The sequence below is a fragment of the Aedes aegypti genome, chromosome 2 (genome assembly GCF_002204515.2).
Source record: "Aedes aegypti strain LVP_AGWG chromosome 2, AaegL5.0 Primary Assembly, whole genome shotgun sequence".
Taxonomy (NCBI): Eukaryota; Metazoa; Arthropoda; class Insecta; order Diptera; family Culicidae; genus Aedes; species Aedes aegypti.
The window spans coordinates 91,337,493-91,357,656 of NC_035108.1; the positions used below are offsets into that span (position 1 = coordinate 91,337,493).

The 20,164-nt window shown below is 38.4% G+C and overlaps 1 non-coding gene across 1 annotated transcript; it reads left to right on the forward strand.

Annotated features, from left to right (window-relative positions):
- The first annotated feature begins 2,649 nt into the window (after positions 1-2,649).
- Positions 2,650-2,722, forward strand: Trnak-cuu. The gene has a single exon. It is a non-coding gene; the product is annotated as a tRNA-Lys (tRNA).
- The last annotated feature ends 17,442 nt before the right edge of the window (positions 2,723-20,164 follow it).

A 20,164-nucleotide genomic window follows, 5' to 3' on the forward strand; every position in this document is an offset into this window, starting at 1 on the left:
CGTCCGATAAATTTGGCTCACGGTTTCGCGCATGTTTTCGTCGCCGGAGATTTTTTTTTTCCTGTTTTCAAGCGTCTTGCTGGGTAGTGCTTCGTGAAGCCCAAGCAGGATAGTTCAGTTTTGCGTCGTCCGATAAATTTGGCTCACGGTTTCGCGCATGTTTTCGTCGCCGGAGATTTTTTTTTTTCCTGTTTTCAAGCGTCTTGCTGGGTAGTGCTTCGTGAAGCCCAAGCAGGACAGTACGGTTTTGCGTCGTCCGATAAATTTGGCTCACAGTTTCGCGCATGTTTTCGTCGCCGGAGATTTTTTTTTTCCTGTTTTCAAGCGTCTTGCTGGGTAGTGCTTCGTGAAGTCCAAGCAGGACAGTTCAGTTTTGCGTCGTCCGATAAATTTGGCTCACGGTTTCGCGCATGTTTTCGTCGCCGGAGATTTTTTTTTTCCTGTTTTCAAGCGTCTTGCTGGGTAGTGCTTCGTGAAGCCCAAGCAGGACAGTACGGTTTTGCGTCGTCCGATAAATTTGGCTCACAGTTTCGCGCATGTTTTCGTCGCCGGAGATTTTTTTTTTTCCTGTTTTCAAGCGTCTTGCTGGGTAGTGCTTCGTGAAGCCCAAGCAGGACAGTTCGGTTTTGCGTCGTCCGATAAATTTGGCTCACGGTTTCGCGCATGTTTTCGTCGCCGGAGATTTTTTTTTTTTTCCTGTTTTCAAGCGTCTTGCTGGGTAGTGCTTCGTGAAGCCCAAGCAGGACAGTACGGTTTTGCGTCGTCCGATAAATTTGGCTCACAGTTTCGCGCATGTTTTCGTCGCCGGAGATTTTTTTTTTCCTGTTTTCAAGCGTCTTGCTGGGTAGTGCTTCGTGAAGCCCAAGCAGGACAGTTCGGTTTTGCGTCGTCCGATAGATTTGGCTCACGGTTTCGCGCGTGTTTTCGGCTCCTAAGATTTTTTTTTCTGTTTTGGAGCGTCTTTCTGGGTAGGTATTTGGAAGGCACAAGCAAGACGGTTTGTTTTCGGGACGCCAAGAAGTTTTGCTGTCAGTATCAGTTTTGTGTTCAGTCGAGGATGGATTACCAACTGGTGAGTTCGTTTCATTCTTGTGATAACACATATTTTCTTGAAAGCGTAAGTTTTAAGTAATTTTAAAACAAACTTTGTATGGTTCGTCACTATAAGTGTCGGCATTATGTTTTTTTCCTTATACAATTTCAATATACATATATTTGTCTCTTTTATACGTTATTAAAAATTATCTTTTGAATTGTTCGACATTGTGAATGTTGACGTATTTTTTAAAACTTGTACCATATCGAGACAAAATGCACAGTAATACTCATATGTAATTTTCAAACTATGTATAGTTCGTCACTACAAGTGTCGGCATTATTCCTGTTTCATATAATTTAAAATATATACATGTAATTTTCAGTTTTCGTCATTAATAAAAACATCTTTTGAATAGAGTAGTGTTTGATCCTTCGACCTTGACACTTGCTCCTGCTGGGGCGGGTGATGAGGGCAGGATCAAACATGTCGCGCGTCGGTAGTGAAGCGGTGAAAAAGTGATCGGTTCGTTAGTAGTGTTTGATCCTTCCACCTTGACGCTGGCTCCTGCGGGAGCGGGTGATGAGGGCAGGATCAAATATGTCGCGCGTCGGTAGTGAAGCGGTGAAAAAGTGATCGGTTCGTAAGTATTGTTTGATCCTTCGACCTTGACGCTTGCTCCTGCGGGGGCGGGCGATGGGGGCAGGATCAAACTTGTCGCGCGTCGTTCGCTCAGAGAAATGAAAAAGCGCCGCGGATCGCTAGTAGTGTTTGATCTATTGATCGCGTCGCTTGCTCTTGCGTGGGCGAGTGACGAACACTTGTTCGGCGTTTAATGCGATTATCGAATTATTTCGCGAATCCGGTTAGGCGTGATTATATCATGGCTCGCATCACCAAACATTGGTGACTCCCAGATCTTTACCTTATCCCACTAACCCAATATCCTCTCCATGACAACCGTGGAGATGCAGAGGTGATCTCGGTCTCTAGTAACAACGGTAGTCACACTAACATTCCTTCCCTTCCCCGATGACCGTAAGGACGTGGCCGGCGCCGTTATTGACTTTTAAATTTGAGCTCTCGATTTGTGCACATTGAAGAATGGTAAGCTAATCCCAAGCCCCATTCATTAATTCCCTGTGCAACTTCGATTGTTCTGGTCAATCACGGAGTAGCAACTACGAATTGTACGGTCATCTATGCTTATGCTTATGCTTTACTGGAGCACCCGTCACTTTCACGATTGTTGGTTTTTCGCGATCATACGATTTCGCGTTGCATTTTTCGCACACCCCCTCGCACATATACCTACACTTATGCCAACCAATCGCCAATCGTGATCCACGCATGCGTTCGTTCTGAGAGTATCACCCGACCGTTTCGAGCGATAACCTTGATCCGTAATAGCTGCTAATGGGTGCCCCGGTTGGAAGATATTGGTCGTCGTATGAATTAAAATACTCGCGAACGGATTTAGCTGGAATTTAGAACGTTCAGCAGAAATTCTTGCATATCGCATCGATCGATCAGTTTACTTTAGGTGCAACACTGAGTGAGACAGATTAGGGACAGCGGGGATCAAATAGATGATTTTTTACAAGTTAAAATGTGCCCGGCTAGCTCAGTCGGTAGAGCATGAGACTCTTAATCTCAGGGTCGTGGGTTCGAGCCCCACGTTGGGCGAGTAATTTTTTGATGTTTGATTGTCTACTCGCGTAGAATAACACCATCTGGGCAATAAATTATAATTAAACGAATGAGTACATGTTCGAATCATGTTGTCACCGATGTTGTCTGTTTGCATGTAGAATAATAAATTACGGGATTTTGACGACAACGGATGCGCGCACGCTCACTTCAAGTCGAGCCGAGCGCCACTTGTTTACCAGTGAACAAAAATTGCGATGCGATGCGCGATATGAGCGGTGCTGTAATCTCTGCTGTTGTTGGTGACTCAAGTCGATGTCGTTCAACGGTGGCCTGGTGACGACTTACATGCAGTAACGGCGGCATGGGAATATGCTTGTAGAGCTTGCTTTTGAGAGCATTTCCAGCTCAAAATGCAAATCGCGTAGACGCTATCTCTCCCGAATTTAATAAAACTTTGCGCATGTATTAATAGCTATCCGATAAGACATTTTCCCTTCAAAATTTGCTTAATTCACTAGACTACGATTAGAATAGTGCCTACCGCAGCCCATAAAAGCATAACTGTCCCATAACTATCGTCGAAACATTAATGTTAACACATGATGTTAGTGTAGTCCCATATTGAAAAATAAAGGCATAACATAACATAAGATATGAACTTCAAACCTCAAATATGTTCAAGTTTATATTTTGCTGATCTATAGTTGCATAATAAGTAATCTGTGTGGAGAAGCCAAAACATTTGGCATGCGGAAATGTACTAGAAATTAATGAACATTTGTACTAGAAGGCAAGCTTCAAACATCGAGCGTTATTTTGTCAATTCTCACATATTCCGTATGGGACAGTTATGCCTTTATGGGCAGTACTAGCTAAAAATAAACTTCAATGTTAGAAAATGTATTGTTAGGACAGGATCGTGGATTCCGGCGAGGAATTGGGTTCACACACGGACGTTTCTGGCACTACCGGACTTGGTAAGGTTTTCTGAACTAGGCACCACAAGATCACTCAATCTCTAAGTACTTTACGACCACTTTACTTTTATTGAACTTTGAAGTTGACTCGATAATGGTTTGGATATAACTGAATAATTTTATTTCATTTACTTTCCTTTTCTACCCTACGTTGTTTGAAATCTTTCGTTTAACGAATTTTCACAAGCTATAAAAACTGCCAGCATTGCTGTCAGCTGCAATGGCATACCTGCCTTTTGGGCCACGATTGACTTGAGAACTGTCATGTATCTATCAAAAATGGTTCATTTGATTGAAATGATGTCTTCTAAAAAGTTTTAGGACATCAGCCTAGGATGATCACAAATATTATTTTTTTGATGATGTGCATAACAAGTAGACAAGCTTTTGTTTGGATATGGATCATCCTTACGAAAACGATTTCGCAAAGCTGTGATAGTTTGTATATGTAACAGCTTATAACTTTAGAGCTTAGTGACATTTTAACTCACGAATATTCGCATATGCTCGTCATACACAGTTTGTTTTTGTTTTCCTCGACGAAACTTGCACATACTTTCCAGACTAATCAAAATGCATAAGTAAAAATTACCCAATTAAAAATATTTACACCCAGGTTTTGGGTGTTTTTTCGAGACAGAGTGCATATTGCTTTCCTCAAAGTTTCACAAACACAGTGCCCTACGCTCTTAGAAAATTTAATGTAAATTTAAATCTTTGTAGATGCACATAAAAGAAGCGGAACATCTGACATAAATTTACATCGGTTCTTAAAATTACATGACCCAAACGATTCAAAAAATAAATTCACGACATGATGTAAAACCTAATAAGATTTAATTTTCAATTGTGACGTAAAAGTAATTCATTATAGATTTCATGCCATGCCGTCTGGTTTTATTTCCCGAGGCGAACAGATGAAGAACAAAATCACTTACCTTTCAATCACCTGTAAAAATTTCAACTCCCGGTAGCGAGAATATACTGCACCACATATTCACCTTTCAATAACGGAAATCTATTCCAAAATCGCACTCATATCTTCCACATAAGAACCATAAGTACTAAAACTAATTTTCATTTCACATAAAGCTGTAGGCATATGAGAAATAATCACTTCTTTTGAAACTTGCGGGGTAAAATCATTCAATATGTCGCAAATAGGTGGGAGCCATATATAAACGTAAAATTGTTGTTGTTTTATTAGTTTGAGCATATTCAATACTGCAGGATTCCATCTATTTACTAAACGTACCGTAATCCGGAGGCAAATTGATCACGGGGGCGGATTTGATCAGGTCGGTACCAAAAGACATTTCCTCCCAAGGATGCTGAAGGTTTCGTTGGCACCCCAGACATTCCATGTTTTCTAGTTTTTAGATGTCTAATGATGATTTTATACTTTTTCATTTTTATTAGAGTCAGTTTTGCATAGAAATATTCACATTTTTTTAGTCGTAAGCAACATAGTTGGAAATGTCGGTGCTAAACAATCCACTGGTGCTATACCTACATGGCATCTTTGAATGTTTAAAATGTTGTGTACGCTTAAGTATGAACTACTGAACTCATCTCTGATATCATACAGCATAGCAAGTATGGTTTTTTGTTCATAAATTCTCTTATTCTCAAATAATGTGCTTATTATAAGGGAAATTGCCTACATTTAGGCGTATTAGGCAGATTTTCATTGTTTAATTTTGCAATAAAATGATCAAATACTCGAGTTGTAAGAATGTTGACATCATTTTCAGATCGAGGAGACCCAAATTTAGTAGATAGGGATTTTTGTTAATTTATAAACCTGCTTCGTTATATGGTGATTAATTTCGCCCCAGCGTTTCATTTTATTTTTTTGATATTAAAACTATTTTTATGACATGTTAAATATTATTTCATGAAAAGTCGATTACATAGACTGATAGAGATCAATGGAGTACTAATTTTATCTAAATTTATTTGACAATACTTGGATTCCGAAGGATAACACAACAAAAATTTTTGAAATAGTGATCAATTTGCCCCCGGATTACGGTATTTTCCGTAGTGCGGCTGCTGGAACGAAAACCAGAAAAACTGTTACTTTTCTTCCCACTCTGGATCTTCTCGGTTGACTAATTTTTTTTTTATATTTAATCACTAGCACATTCGTCAAATTTTACGCTGTAAAGAACGCTTCACTATCTCCGCTTGTAATTATAATTCATTTAAGTAAATTCATAATTCCTTTTATCAATTACGAAAGAGAACACTCGCGACGACTTGTATCGGTCGTGTTTGAAAACGGACTTGATGGTTTACATGACATCGTCAGAAAAGTTGGTTGTCATGTGAATTTACGTTTTCATAAACTCATAAATAAGATTGCGTAGTATTTTATAGCTTGAAACACCTGGACTTAAAATGGAAATAAAGCTGAAGGCTGCTGTAGTCCTGGGTATGGCCTCCCTCCGAGAAATAACCGAAAATGCGAATGCCCTCGACCTCTTGGAATCTTCTGATCCAGTTCTTCGTCGATCGGCTGGTCCCACTTGCATCCGCTTCGCCATAGGTCTTGGATCAGCATCTTGCTGTAAAACGTGAAGACGGATTGTAGGCCAAGCTGGTCGAAAAAGCTTATTACGCAGCTCATCACGATCCTTTTCGTCGGCAGCTGCTGGCCGGAGGGGAAAGGCACCAGATCGTCTCTCAACTTAGTGGAGAATGAAAACTCGTCGCTTGCTGGGCTCCCAATACGCGCTCGGTGTCGGACTCTTTATCTTCGCTGAACCGGACGCACTGATCCGCTTTCCGTTCTCCCATCTCTACCAAGAACTCTTCGGAATTGGAGCCCCAGTTTCGGAGATCGAAGCCACCCTTGGCGTGGACGTGCTAAACTTCCTTCACTCGCTTCACTGCTTGATCGACCGTATCTGTACCATCGAAGTAGTCGTCACCGTAGTGGTTCTCGATGATCGCCTCCGGAAATTGTACCGCGAAATTGTTCGCATTCAAGTTCTTCACGTATTGTGCGGACCATGGCGCACTCGTGGATCCAAACATTGCCAGCTTTTATGAACGTTCGTTCCGAAATAGGAACCTCTTCGCTCGCTTGTCTGCTTCTTGGATCCGCAGCTGGTGGTACATTTCCTTGATATCTGCACCGAATAAAACCAGTCGCTCTCTAAACTTGCAGATCACTGTCGGCAGCATAATCCTTCAGCAGCTTGAAGTTCAACGACACCCCTTTTACTTCTGCTCTAGAGTTCCACACCAAGCGGAATTCCTTCTTCCTCGGGTTGTAGATGATGTTCAGCGGTACATACCACATCTTGTTGCAGTCGAACGTTGCTAGCTCCGACGATGTTGCTTTGTGTGCGTACCCTTTAATCAAATACGTGGCGATCATCGAGCGGACTTTGGCGTAGAGATCAGAATCTTTGCTCAGATGTTTCTCCAGGCACTTCGATCGCTGGACTGCCTTCGGATAGCTATTGGAGAAATCCGGGATGTCGTCCTTCCAAAGCAGTCCCGTTACGAAACGATCGCCGATCCGTTTGTCGTCTTCTTCAAAATATTTTTCGCTCTCTGTCCTGTTCCGGCTCGGGAAATTTCGGACTCCTTCAGCGTGTAGTGGCTCTTCAGCAAGTCGAGGAGATCTTGATTTGCCACGGTGCAGCACGTGTGGTGCCCGATGATTCCTCCTTCTACATTTTTTTCTGCCGATCGGGCCATCCAAACTTAGAGCGGCTCCATCCCATTACCCCGACGCCACTACCCCGAACGCCACTACCCCGAATGGGTCACTACCCCGAAAGCCATTACCCCGAACGCCACCTCCCCAAATGAGCCATTACCCCGAATGGTATGAGATACAGTGTAGTATCTTGTTTTGCGGGCAAAAATGCGTCTCTAATGAAAATTGGTAATAGGGTAACGACTGTTTATTTCATTCTTAAACGCAAACAGTTGGCGCCAGCGGCAAAAAGTACAAGCAACAACCTTTCGAACCTTTCTTTCATTGGTCGCCGAGCAACGACACTGTTGTTTGTATTCCACCAACTGAACGCGCTACGCTAGATTCTCAAATTTCTCAAACTTTCAACACCACCGCATGGAAGAATGGTAGTCGGAGAACTGTCAAAACGTATGGAAAATAACGAAAAACGTAAATTACTTGCAATTAGGAAACTAGATCAAAAAAGTAGTGATTATAATTCAAGCGTAATGTGAATACATAACTATTTGTGTTTAGTTCATCTTCCGTGGTGCTTCTTTGCTTCAGGATTTCGTTTTTACTACCACTGAAAAAGAGCCATCTATTGCTTTTTCAGTTTTGAATATCGCCCTATTAATGGCGCTTAAAATGCGTCGGTAAAATGTTCATCATATATTCTTTCGAAATATCTTGTTGGCAACTATCTTCTTCTCATTCTTTCTGAGGCAGTGCCTGTTAATCAGCTCAGTTGGCACTCTCGCAGTTCAAGGGTTTATCATAAATTTCACAACTCCAAAAATTGCCATTTTTGACACCTACCCACACGCTCGTACTATTTTTGGTTTAAAAAATCTACATATTGTGTATGGGCTGTAACATTTTGAGGACAACAACTCAAAATTTTTTTTTGTCCCCTTCAGCGTTACGAAATTTGTGAATGGGCTTTTAATAAAATAAGCCATTTATTGACTGACAGCTTTCCTTGTCAATTTATCATTCTTGTACATGTGCCTGTATGCTCATGGACGTCAATAAAATGTTCAATGCATAAGATCCGATACCAGAGGAATTCGAACCAATAACCCTCAAAATGATCCTGCTGAACAGCTGCGTGATCACCGGCATTTGGCCTTCTTGGTGGTGTTCATATTTCAATTTTGATTTGAAACAATTATTTTCCTTTCTTATGAATATAGGTTGTGCCATAGCATCACGTTGCTACAGTGATTATTTACGTCATAGCTGCAAACATTTCACCAGAAATTTGCCCTTCTTTCATAAATAGGCTGTTCTTTCAAGTTTTCGTTGGATAAGCTAGTCACTAATATTTTCATATAGAACAGCTTTTTTAAAAGGAATATGTCCTAAAGGCATGCATTTTTTTCTTCTTGTATTCAAACAGACAGGTCTCTTTTGGATTTGCTCACCACTTTTCTGCCAAATCCACTTCTTCATTGTTTTGAATAAAAAAAATATTTATTTTTTTGTAGTTATCTCATCGAAATTCAATTTATTGTTCCCACAAATCAACGAAAGTTTTTACTGTAGCGGCAATCAGATGCTGCCGTTTTTCCAACAGTGTATTAACGTTTCCTTGCTATCAGATTGGTCTTTAAGCGGGTTTCATAGAACAACACTTGCAGCGACTATCTCAGGGTGATCTTCCACTATCATCGTTTACGATACAAAATCTTTAAGAAGATCTTGATCCTAGTAGCACGACACCTACAAAAATGAGTAAAGGAAGTGGGTATCGACGTCCAATAAGAGATTTATTGCATCCCAATTTTGTGGACATTATAGCTATACTTTTCATAATGAATTTACTCTTCTTTTCAAAATAGGCTGTTTTTCAGAGCATTGCAATGTGACTATGTGAATATCACCAAAGTTAGAGGATAAATCCAAACAAAACTAAGTATGTAAAAACTATTTGTTGAAGAACTAGCTGCATCTTGTCTTCTAATGTTTGAAAAAAAAAAAAAAAACAGTGATGAGCCAAACTCGTTAAATACTCATAAGGAATCGTACAATTAGCTTTCTAACTAGAATAGGTCTCAAAATGTTATGCATTCGGGGTAGTGGCGTTCGGGGTAGTGTCATAGAGTTACTTAGAACTGACCGCTATCGGCTAGTGTTTTTTTCCTATTCCCAAACGTTTTCAAGTTATTGTCAAAAAAAATTTTTTTTTTAAATATTTCAAATATTATTCGAGGTGTCCCAGATTGTTCTTTGCTTCTAATAATTTATCAGCACCGGTCAACCACCCTAGAATGTACTTTATGTTTTAGTTTTTTGGGCAATTTCGGCGGAAAGAGACGGGTTGCCGTTTCCGTCTATAACGTTCCACGTTCTGTCGGGTCCCTTGCTGCAGCATGACCGCTAGCGCTGCATTCTTCTCCTCCAGAATCTGCCTACATTACTCGTCGAACCAATCTGTGCTGGAAGTAGGTGCTACGAATGGCCCTATTTTTGGAGGCGGCGAAATCAATTAGTCGTTAGCCATTTTCGTTCGTCAGCCGGTGATCGCTGAACTCCTCCGGGCCAACCTGAGCGTTTAGATCTCCTATGATGATTTCGACGTCGTGGTTTGGGCAGCTGTCGTAATCACGTTCGAGTAGTGCGTAAAAAGCGTCTTATCATCATCAGTACTTCCGGAGAGAGGGCTGTGCACGTTTATTATGATGAAGTTGAAGAACCGGCCTTTGATCCTCAAATTGCACGTTCTCTCATTGATTGATCACCACTAGATCAAGCCCCTCTGCATATCACCCATCACTATAAAAGCTGTTCCTAGCTTATGTGTGTTACCGCAGCTCTGGTAGATGGTATGGTTAGGGGAACTGGGGGTAATACGCCCATAGGGGGCTAAACGCGCCACCCTCGATTTGGACGAACGGTGTGGTTTAGAATACTTTTTTTCACCCTAGGTTATAGAAAATGGATAAAAAAGCTTCTCTTAATATATTTTTATGTGTTTTTCTCAAGAAAATCGTAAAAAACGTATAAAAACGTGTTTTGCTATTTTCGTTGCAATTTTGTGCGATTTTCAAGGTCAAATTTTAGGTCCATAAATAACCAAATTTCTGAAACTATCGCCGGGCGCCAACTTGTGCACTGTCATAGTTTGTATAACATGCAAAAAATATGTTGAATTTGTCCTTAAAAGGCTTATTAAAGGACCTAAACTTTAATCAACTCTGGGGGCAAAACGCCCACCCCTATTTTATAACACCAAAACAACCCTTTGAATTCAAATTCTACCAAACGTAATGCCATATTGAAGTTACGCGTAATTTGGAACCCTAAAAATGTACATTTTTTGCAACAGCATGTATGGGGCAATCCATTAATTAAGTAAGACAATTTTCGGGGTTTTTCAACAACCCCCCCCCCTCCCCCATGGTAAGATTTTTTGTATGAAAATTCAAAATAAATAGTATGACGCGTAAGAAATCTCAAAATAATAAAGTTGTAGCTGGGCAAAGTTGTAGCTGGGAAGTTTTCACATGAGATGAGTGTGTTCACTTTTCCATAGATTATTATGACGAGCAGTTAGAGGACTGAACACAAAAGGTTTGCCTTTTCCATAGTGATTTCCATATAAACTTCAAATAGCGTATGCACAACCAAATTTCATCCGAATCTCTTCATTTTAGTCATAATTGACATCGTTTAAGCATAGGGGAGCAAAAATTTCAAAATTTGCATCAGTCTAATGCCCAGCCATTTAATTCTCCCTTGTTGTTTTTTAGTTACAAACTCCAACTACTTATGTATGTGCAAAAATGTATTTAAATTAAAAAAGTCAATCTGAAAAAGCCGTTTTCATTTGCGTTTCGAGCTGGAAATTCTCTTCTGAGAGTTAATTAATCATTTGATAAGTTACTGCAGCGAGCAGAACTGTTCATAGGACAGTGAAAATAGTGATTCGAGATCGAAGATTAATTGATTGATTGTATCGGAACGTGTAATTAGGGGAATTGCCATTGGATGGGGCATCAGAAGCAGGTGCCTTGGTAAAGTGGCATTTGGCGGTTCTGCAACCGTTCCTGCCTTTTGGTCGATCAAGTGGTTTGCGACATTTAGTTCAACTGCGCTACGTTCTGTTTTGTTATTGGCTAGGCTGTGATGCAAATTTACTACTTTGCAACATTTATAAATGACTAAATTATAGAGAGCGTGAAAACGATAGGTATCTGTGAAGGAATTCCACCGTGCGATAATGATTGGTTTGATTTTGATGAAGGCGCGCGATGGCGGTAAGTGGCTGCTTGCGGTTCGTTTAAGGTGTAGGTGTGCGGAGGAAAAACTTGAGGGAAAATCATTAGAAAAAAAACTGCACTTCTGAAGCAACACCGCCGGTAGAAGAGGTAACTACCTCTCTGGTAGAACAACCTCATCCATTCAGTGCGGTCGAAATGGAAAGTTAAAAGACTGCCGACCGACCGTGGTGCCGTGATTGCTCTGTTAGAGGCATTTCCTTGCTATAGTTAGAATGTGATGTAAAGTTCAATAGATCAATTGATCAGCTTGGTGTATTTAGATGATCAATTTCTAGAATGTAGATTTAGCTGTCGGCGTCAGGCGACATTAATCAGCTTGTTGAACACCTGTGAGGTAATTTTGCAAGGCATTATTATCATGAATAAAATCTCAACATCATAATTTTATGTAGTATATAACAACTTTTTCCGCTGTTGTTATAATTATATTGAATTTAAGTATATGACTAGGGTGACCTATAATGATCAAATACAAATAAAATAGTTACCTATCCAAAATTTAATAATTTGGACCCCCAGAAGCTTCTGTGAAAATTGTATCGACATCCGTAAACTCTAAGGGGGGCTTAAGGAGCTTCAAGTTCGTGTATAGAAAATCAACCAAATACATGAAAAAAAAAAACTGTCCAACTTCATTTTTAGTTTAAGAAATTCTTTATTTAGTGGCTTGAAGATTGTTCTAAAAATAAGAAAAAGACTGCAACAAACCACAAAAAAAAATGTTTCGATGCTTTAAGACACCTGATTTATAGAAGGGCTTAGATCCAGCGTCCAAATGAGGAATTGTTATTCAACATTTTTGTTTCTTTAGTCAGAAAAACTGGCTGCCCAGTGCACTGAAAATACAAATAGGCAGCTATGAAAGTATATCGACCAAGTTATGTTTCAACAGAAACACCCAAAGTTTCAAAAGCTTTGGCTTCAAATGACGAAAAAAGTTGATTTTTATACGCGTATGAATGATGATATCAACTCCCCCACATGCTTCATGCAGTCAATCATTACGATAAACAAATAAGTTAGGCCTTTTTTAGTTTGGATACAGGTTTTGAAATAAGTTTCAGTAATAACTGTATATAATTAGCTGTTAGAAAATGAAACAGCTCGTCCTCTTTACCATTCAAAGGTTGATTGAAAATATTAAAAAAATGTGGATCCATTAGAAAAACGCAATCCGATAACAATGTTATTAGTAAATTTTACATCCACTTGGACTGTTTCAGCCAATGTGGCGGTTTTGAACATTGAATAAATCATTTAATTCAATTGTTCAGTTAAATAATCAAAATCATTTTCGGTTCAGATTTTTCGTTGCTGACGAGACGGAATAGAAGTTACCTGCGGGTGCTTCCATTTGATTCAAAATATGGAACCGTTACCCGTAGGAAAATAACTGAAGGGGAGGAGCTGAAATTACCTACGACCACATTGGCATAGGAATTTACTAGGGTATTCCCATTCGACGGTTACACGACGGAAAAAATACCCTGATTTTGTATAATCTTTTGGTTGTTTACTCGATGTTGTCCCACTGTGCGACGACGATTGAAATGTTCGTCTAGATCCAAGTGTCGCTTTCGCTCCGATCCATTTGAGGCAAAATCGAAAAGGTTTCGATCGTAGATTTGAACTGACTGCTAGAGCAAACCGTTGTAGCTGCCACCGCGAACTAACTATCACGATCTCTAAGTGCAGCGCTGCAACATTGTTGCACTAGAACGCAGCCTCAGAGCCATGCCAAAGGTAGTAGGAAAACACATCACGGTACGCTTCAAAGCTGGGTGAATTATTTATTACGGTTCAATAGATACACTTTTCGACATTCTTCTAAAGGGGGGTTCTCCTGGGAGGCAATCGGTGGGACATTTATGTAAAACTGTTGGCACGTTTGCGTCGTCGGTCGTGTTTGCCACCGATTGGCGTTCACTTGGCGGATGCCTAGCAAGAATACAACGTGTGCCGTTATAAAAGGAACCAATCGAAAGTTCTCAGAACGTTACACGGATCAATGATGTTACTACATTTGATTACAGCGTTCTGGATTTTGTTAACAAAATGAATATGGATCGAAAAAAGTGTGTTTCTCCGAAATGCGTACTTTCTTCCAAGGGTGCAAAGGTTAATATTGATAATTGCATCGAAATGAGCAATTAGTTCGAACCTTGAGAGAAATTTTCAGAGCAGCAAGTCGTAGCAGCTTCTAGCCCAGGATTTTCTCCAGTCCAAGTAATCATTATGAAAAAGAGAACTCAATCTGGCATTCATCGTAAAGGGCTTTCTCAAGAATATTGTTTAGTTCACTTTAACAAAAGTGATCTTAATACTATTAAAACTATATAAAAAAGTAAGACTTATGTTCGATAATCGTGTGATATGGGAACATTTCCAGAAATGGATGCTAAATGCATGATTTGCGGAGTTTTTTCTCATGCTAAGGACGTCTGTCCTGGAAGCCTTCCAGTGGACAAAAGATACCAAAAAGTAAGTATGAGCAAATTACGGGAGCAACCATAAGTCTAACTTTTGGGATTGCCTTTCGCGCAAAAGAATCGTTGAGGAAGATGAACAGGAATGTTTTTCATAGTCGGATTTCCTCAGGTGGAATCTCCAACAATTCTCATTTTTCATATCACGATCGCTTGCCTAATAATCATACCCATCAGGTAAATTATAATCTTGCTCATTCACAAATAATTTTCTTCCGTCTGGTAACCGTTCGAGGCTTTTCAATTTCGAATGGAAAGTCCTGTGTTGATATCATAGCAGGTAATTTGAACAGGTAATTTCTGCTTCTCTACCGAAATTCCTAACGGAAAATGATCAGATAATGTACCTACTTCTAGTAATTTGTCTTTTTCTGATTTTAATGATTTTAATGATTCTGATCATGTCCCTGTTACATTTCAAATATTTCATGAAGCGATTCTCAATCGTATTAGCTACACTTTCAATTATTTACGAGCCGACTGGAATACATATGAAACATACATCGATAGTAACCTTGTTGTTAGCATTTCTTTCGAACAAGACTTGATATTAACAATGATCTCGAAACTTTAACAAATTCCATTGTTGAAGCAAGAAGCATTACATTTTCAAACTGTGAAGTGAAATTCGAATCAGTGATTATAGACGATGATCCTAAATTCTTGATCCGTTTTAGAAAACGTGAGGAGACGGCAATTTCAACGCACTCGCGATCCTGCTTTTACAATCATTAGGCAGGATCTGTGAAAATAAATTAAAAAACCGATTTTCTCAATTAGAGAAACAGTTTGAAAGCGCGCACTATTTTAATTCAGGACTTAATAGTTCAATAAGAAAATCAAGTTATCCAGGATTCGAAAATTTTTGGGAGATAGATTTGGAAGAAGTGAGAACTGCAGGTATGTTCCGTTTTTGTCACGTTTCGATTTCTTCAACAAATTATTGCGTTTAAATCAACAAAAAATATCGAAATATTTATTTGGTTTTTGAATGTAAAAAATATAATCTAAAGACTTATTTTGAAGTAAGCTAAATGTATTTTTGTGTTAGACATTATTTGATCGAAATTGCCGTATTTAACACCGCTCAGAGAATTCTTAACGGATTCAAATGATTTTTTGTAAGTTCACTGCTCCACCTATCTAGTTTCTAGAAGTGGCCAGAGGAACTAGGAATTATTCCTGTGGCCGGAGTTATTCTGGTGGGTTACTGGGTCAAGTCGGGTAAAAAAGAACTATTTTTTTGGGACATGCCAAGTTACCTTTATTTATTTGCAATGACAATCGTTTTAATTTGCATAAATCATTAAGATCTGATAGTCATGTAGTGGTCACATTATAACCGATTCCGGAAATTATCTGAGTCTTGAAATTTTCCTACCTCCAGGGGCACAAACGCACAGTACCCTTCTTGACCGACCTGACCTAGTGATCCACCGGAATAACTCCGACCACAGGAATATTTCCGCGTTCCTCTGTCCACTTCTGGAAACTAGATATGTGTGCCAGTATACTAACAAAAAATCATTTGAATCCATAAGGAATTCGCTGAGCGGTGAGAGTTTTACAATTTTTGCTTTCACTCAGGCCTATACGGGTTAATATCAATTTAATCGAATTTTTGATCATGCCTCCACACAAAATAAGTTGTTTCTTAACAGTACCTACAATAGTTTTCAAAATAATCAAAAATTTCCTTTTTGTAGTATCAAAAGTATTACAAACTTCATTGATTCGCAATCATTAGTATCCAAAAACTCATATATGTTGTAAATTTATCACATAAATCTACATACATGCCGTTGAATTTGCATGCAAATAGGATGAAATCAATAATGCATTTTTAATAGTTATTATATTAAAGCCAGGCTTACTATGTCGTTTTTTGAAAGAGGCAATAGATTCAGTGACATCAAATTAAGTGAATAGTTGTACCATGAGAAAAGGCGCCGGTTAAGGCATTTCTCGTTGAGTGGGAGTTTAAAATCCCGGCCAGACGAGAATGTTTTATGTTTGGAATTTTTCTCGACAAATGCAAACAAGTGTACATGTGGCAATGAAACCTCTCAGTTGATCTGTTAGGTATTTAAATGTACACTTAGCTGTAAAGCAGGCCTTTGCAGTTGGGATGTAAAGCTCAGAAAACAAAGGAAAAATAGAAGAAATTGTTGAACTTTTTTATACAAACAAATAATGATCAGCTTGACACGCTTTTGCGTTCTTCATTTATACAAATATGACTAATCTCATAGTGCGTAGTTCATTTATGTCATTGTCGTTTTAACCCTCTCATACCCAACCCCGCCTTTAGACGGGGTACACTTTGGAATTTTGTGTATTTTTTCGTAGCTCGGAAATCGAAATGATTTTATTTTTGGCTTATACCGTGACTCATAACACGCATATAGGAAAAGACTTTTATGACTTTTGAAACTTTTTTGTATTTTTTAAAATTGTTTGAAAAATTGTTTTCTTATATAACCTTCAAATGCCTGGGGTGCATTTAACGTGTAATATAAAAAATCGTACCTTTTATATTTTTCTACGATAAACCTATCACAGAAGAAGAGCTTGGTGGTATTAAAGCAATTTCAAACCTGTTTTTCCGTTAATTACACGGAAAATAAAAAAAATGCCAGAAAAAAATAAAAAAAAATAATATTAGTAAAAGTACCGTAAAAACTTGATTTTTTATTATTGCTAAAAATTAGTAACTAGAAGAGGTTTCAAAAAATAATGAAAAAGGATAGGGATGTTCAAAAATAAAAATAATAAAAATCAAAAACCAAAATTCATAAACTTGCGAATAAAAATAAATCATCGCCCAAAACGTGTTTAGAACGATTTTAGATAACTGAAAATGATATTTAGATTGAAAATAAAAATTTGGGTATTAGAGGGTTAATATTCCATAATACATCTATTGACATTCTGACAAAAAGTAAAATTAAAACTATTAAGGATTTATCGCAAAAAAACATTCTTTGGTTGGAGTGAACCATCGAAAAATTTCTCACAGCCCCTAAATATCAATACTATGCATGTATTTGACCAAAATGTATACTTTCCTGCTAAAACTGCCATCTTGTATTCAGATTTGTAAAATATTTTGTATCAGAAAATTATTTCGTTTCTATCACGGTTCCATTTTTTGTCAACTTAAAACAGGCTTCTTCCTTGCTCTTGGCTTATCCTCTTTCTCCCCCTTTTAATGATCAACTACAAAAGAGAAGCGATTTTACCCACACACAAACTGAACGTACGAGCTCTGCGGGATGAAGAGTTCACACGTTTGTGTTTTGTTATTTTCATTCCCACAGTGGTGAAGAGATTGTTTTGACAACCTCAGTGCTTAAAAGAGAAGGAGATTATTTTCTCCCTTTCTCAGTTAGGGGAAGAGCATGTTTTCCCATTTCTCAGTTCGGGGAAGAGCATTTCCAGGCAGCTCTTCGTTGTCTCTTTGTAGCTCTTTGCCCAAAAGGGCAAAGAGGACAGCGAAATCATGCTCTTGTGTTGACGGAGAAACCAACCTCAGTTCATCCCAAAAGCAATGATGATGTGTTTGCAGAGCCTCGCAGTAAGCTAGAGCTGTCAAATGGAAGATGTGCGTTTGGATAGAGCCAACGTTTCTCTCCACTCTCTCAGCCACGGATTATTCAACCAACAGCGAATGCTGGTTCATAATTGTTGTGAGCGTACGAGGTCGCTTCATCTATCAGATCAAGATGAGCAGAATAAAGCCTGACTTAAAATCGCCGATCGTGTAGATGAAAACGGAACATAGGGTAATTTGCCCATTATTGCGGTATTCCCTATTATTGCGGTATAAGAATTAAACCCTCATTATTTATCGAAAACTCTATTTTCTATGGATATTATTGATGATAATGAAAGCTTATAGTATTTCCAAGCTGTACCAGATAAATTATTTAGAAATTGAACGATTTTGATCGTTGGAAGAACAGTTTTAAATTATGCATCAAGAAAATCCTATATTTTTAACCAGCCCCTCTATCTACGGACGGGATTTCATAAGCGTGAATTTTTAAGTTTGGAACCAAAACAATTATATGCAGCGGGTATATCAGTTCAGTATGGATGTAGTTACATGCTAGATATTGAATTTTGAACAAAAGTTTTATATTTTTGAGAAAAAGCATATACCGCAATAATAGGACAATGAAAATAGCTTTTTGCCTATTATTGCGGTATCTGTAAACCTGTATGTAAAATTCGATATTTCAATAGTCATTTTGAATGTAATTGCTGGAAACATTAATTATATTATTAGGATACTATTTTGTGACATAATTTTGTGTCATTCATACATTTATTTAGTCAAACAAAAGATTTCTGTTTATCTTTATCCTGTAGTCGCTCTTATTTACAAATATATTGCAAATAAACACAATGTTTTACCAAAAATATTACGTGAACTGATTGAAAATGCCAACGATACGTTGAAAAACTAAGATACAAAATGATCGCAAGGAAGCAATCTTTTAAAATTGCATTGGATTGGTGAAAGCTAGTGAAAAATATTTTCAAAAGCACTAAACTTGTAGGTTATACTTAAGTCAACAAATTTATTTATTATATAGCGATTAGTGGTCACAGATGGAAGAACCTTGTCTGTTCACATTAACATTGTCCAGGAGATAAAACCGGCAGAATCATTCGATTCTGTTGATTTGTTTTCGAATCGTGACATAAAGTAATGAATTAGCTTTCTTTATAGATATGTCCAAAGTCACACAAACTGACAGTACCGTGCAGTGTCATTAACATGGAGGGAGCATAATTTCAATTCTCAAACATTGTATGGCATTGAATGTATACTGAATGTATTAAAAACTATGATTTTTGGTATACCGCAATAATAGGACGACACTACCGCAATAATAGGACGAAATATCGCAATAATAGGACAAAGGAAGAGCTTCAGATTTATGTTAAAAAAATGTATGTTTGATTCCAAAAATTACTTTTTTAGTTCACTATACTCCACATAAAGGATAGTTTTAATACTTCACAGTGCAAAATACTATAAAATTTAGGTTTTGGACAGTGGAATACAATTTTAGTTTCAACACCGTGCTTAAGTCCTCCATAATAGGACGGATACCCTATCTGTACTCAAGCATGGGAAACACTCACTCAGTTATTGCGTTTCCCTCACTCGCTTCCACGCACAGTTGGGAGCGAGACTGCCGTTTCTTAACCAAGCCGAACGTTTCACTTTCCAGTGCCGATTCTGCTTCTTCGGCGAGCACTAAGCGAAACAAAAAACGGTAACTGATTGAGTCGCTATCGATTCAGAAAGCCGAAGGTAGCCGAATGCAATACTGAATGATTGTTTACATTCTGATTCCGTTCAAGTGGCATTCAGGTTGGAGTGCTGATGAGCGTTCACCGACTGGAAATAAACACCACGGAATGATTCAGTGAGAGTTCAATGCAATCGGCGAATGGATGCTAAGTGCGTTCACTCGTGCCTCACAGATACAAGTGTATTGGTATTCACTTCTCTTCGTATTCCTTATGATTCTCGCTTTTACACAATCGGTTCGATGATTTCATGCCACACTCCACCCGATACGGTTCAGCTATCACTGAATTTTCGATAGCAGCAGTTTTTTTTTTGCTATTTTTTATCGGTGGCATTCGGGTGAGTGAGTGAATTTTCCCATGCTGAAAAATTCCAAAAATATGAAAGCACCTGGCGATTATAGAATTTTCTACATCATCATCAAGAAACTTCCAGAAAGTTAATTATCATTCTTAGTTGATATATTTAACAAATGTTTTCAGTTGGCATATTTCCTGACACATGAGAAAATGCCAAGGACATTCGATCACTCACCTACTTTTACGTGTAACAAATTTGATTAATTTCAAAAAATCTTAAGGCTTTTCTACTGGCCTTGCTCTTCTAGAGATAGAAAAAGCAATCAACAGTGTTTGGCAATAAGGCTTAATTGTAAAATAAAAAAAAAAACTTTTGATTTTACAGCATACATTGTTAGAAT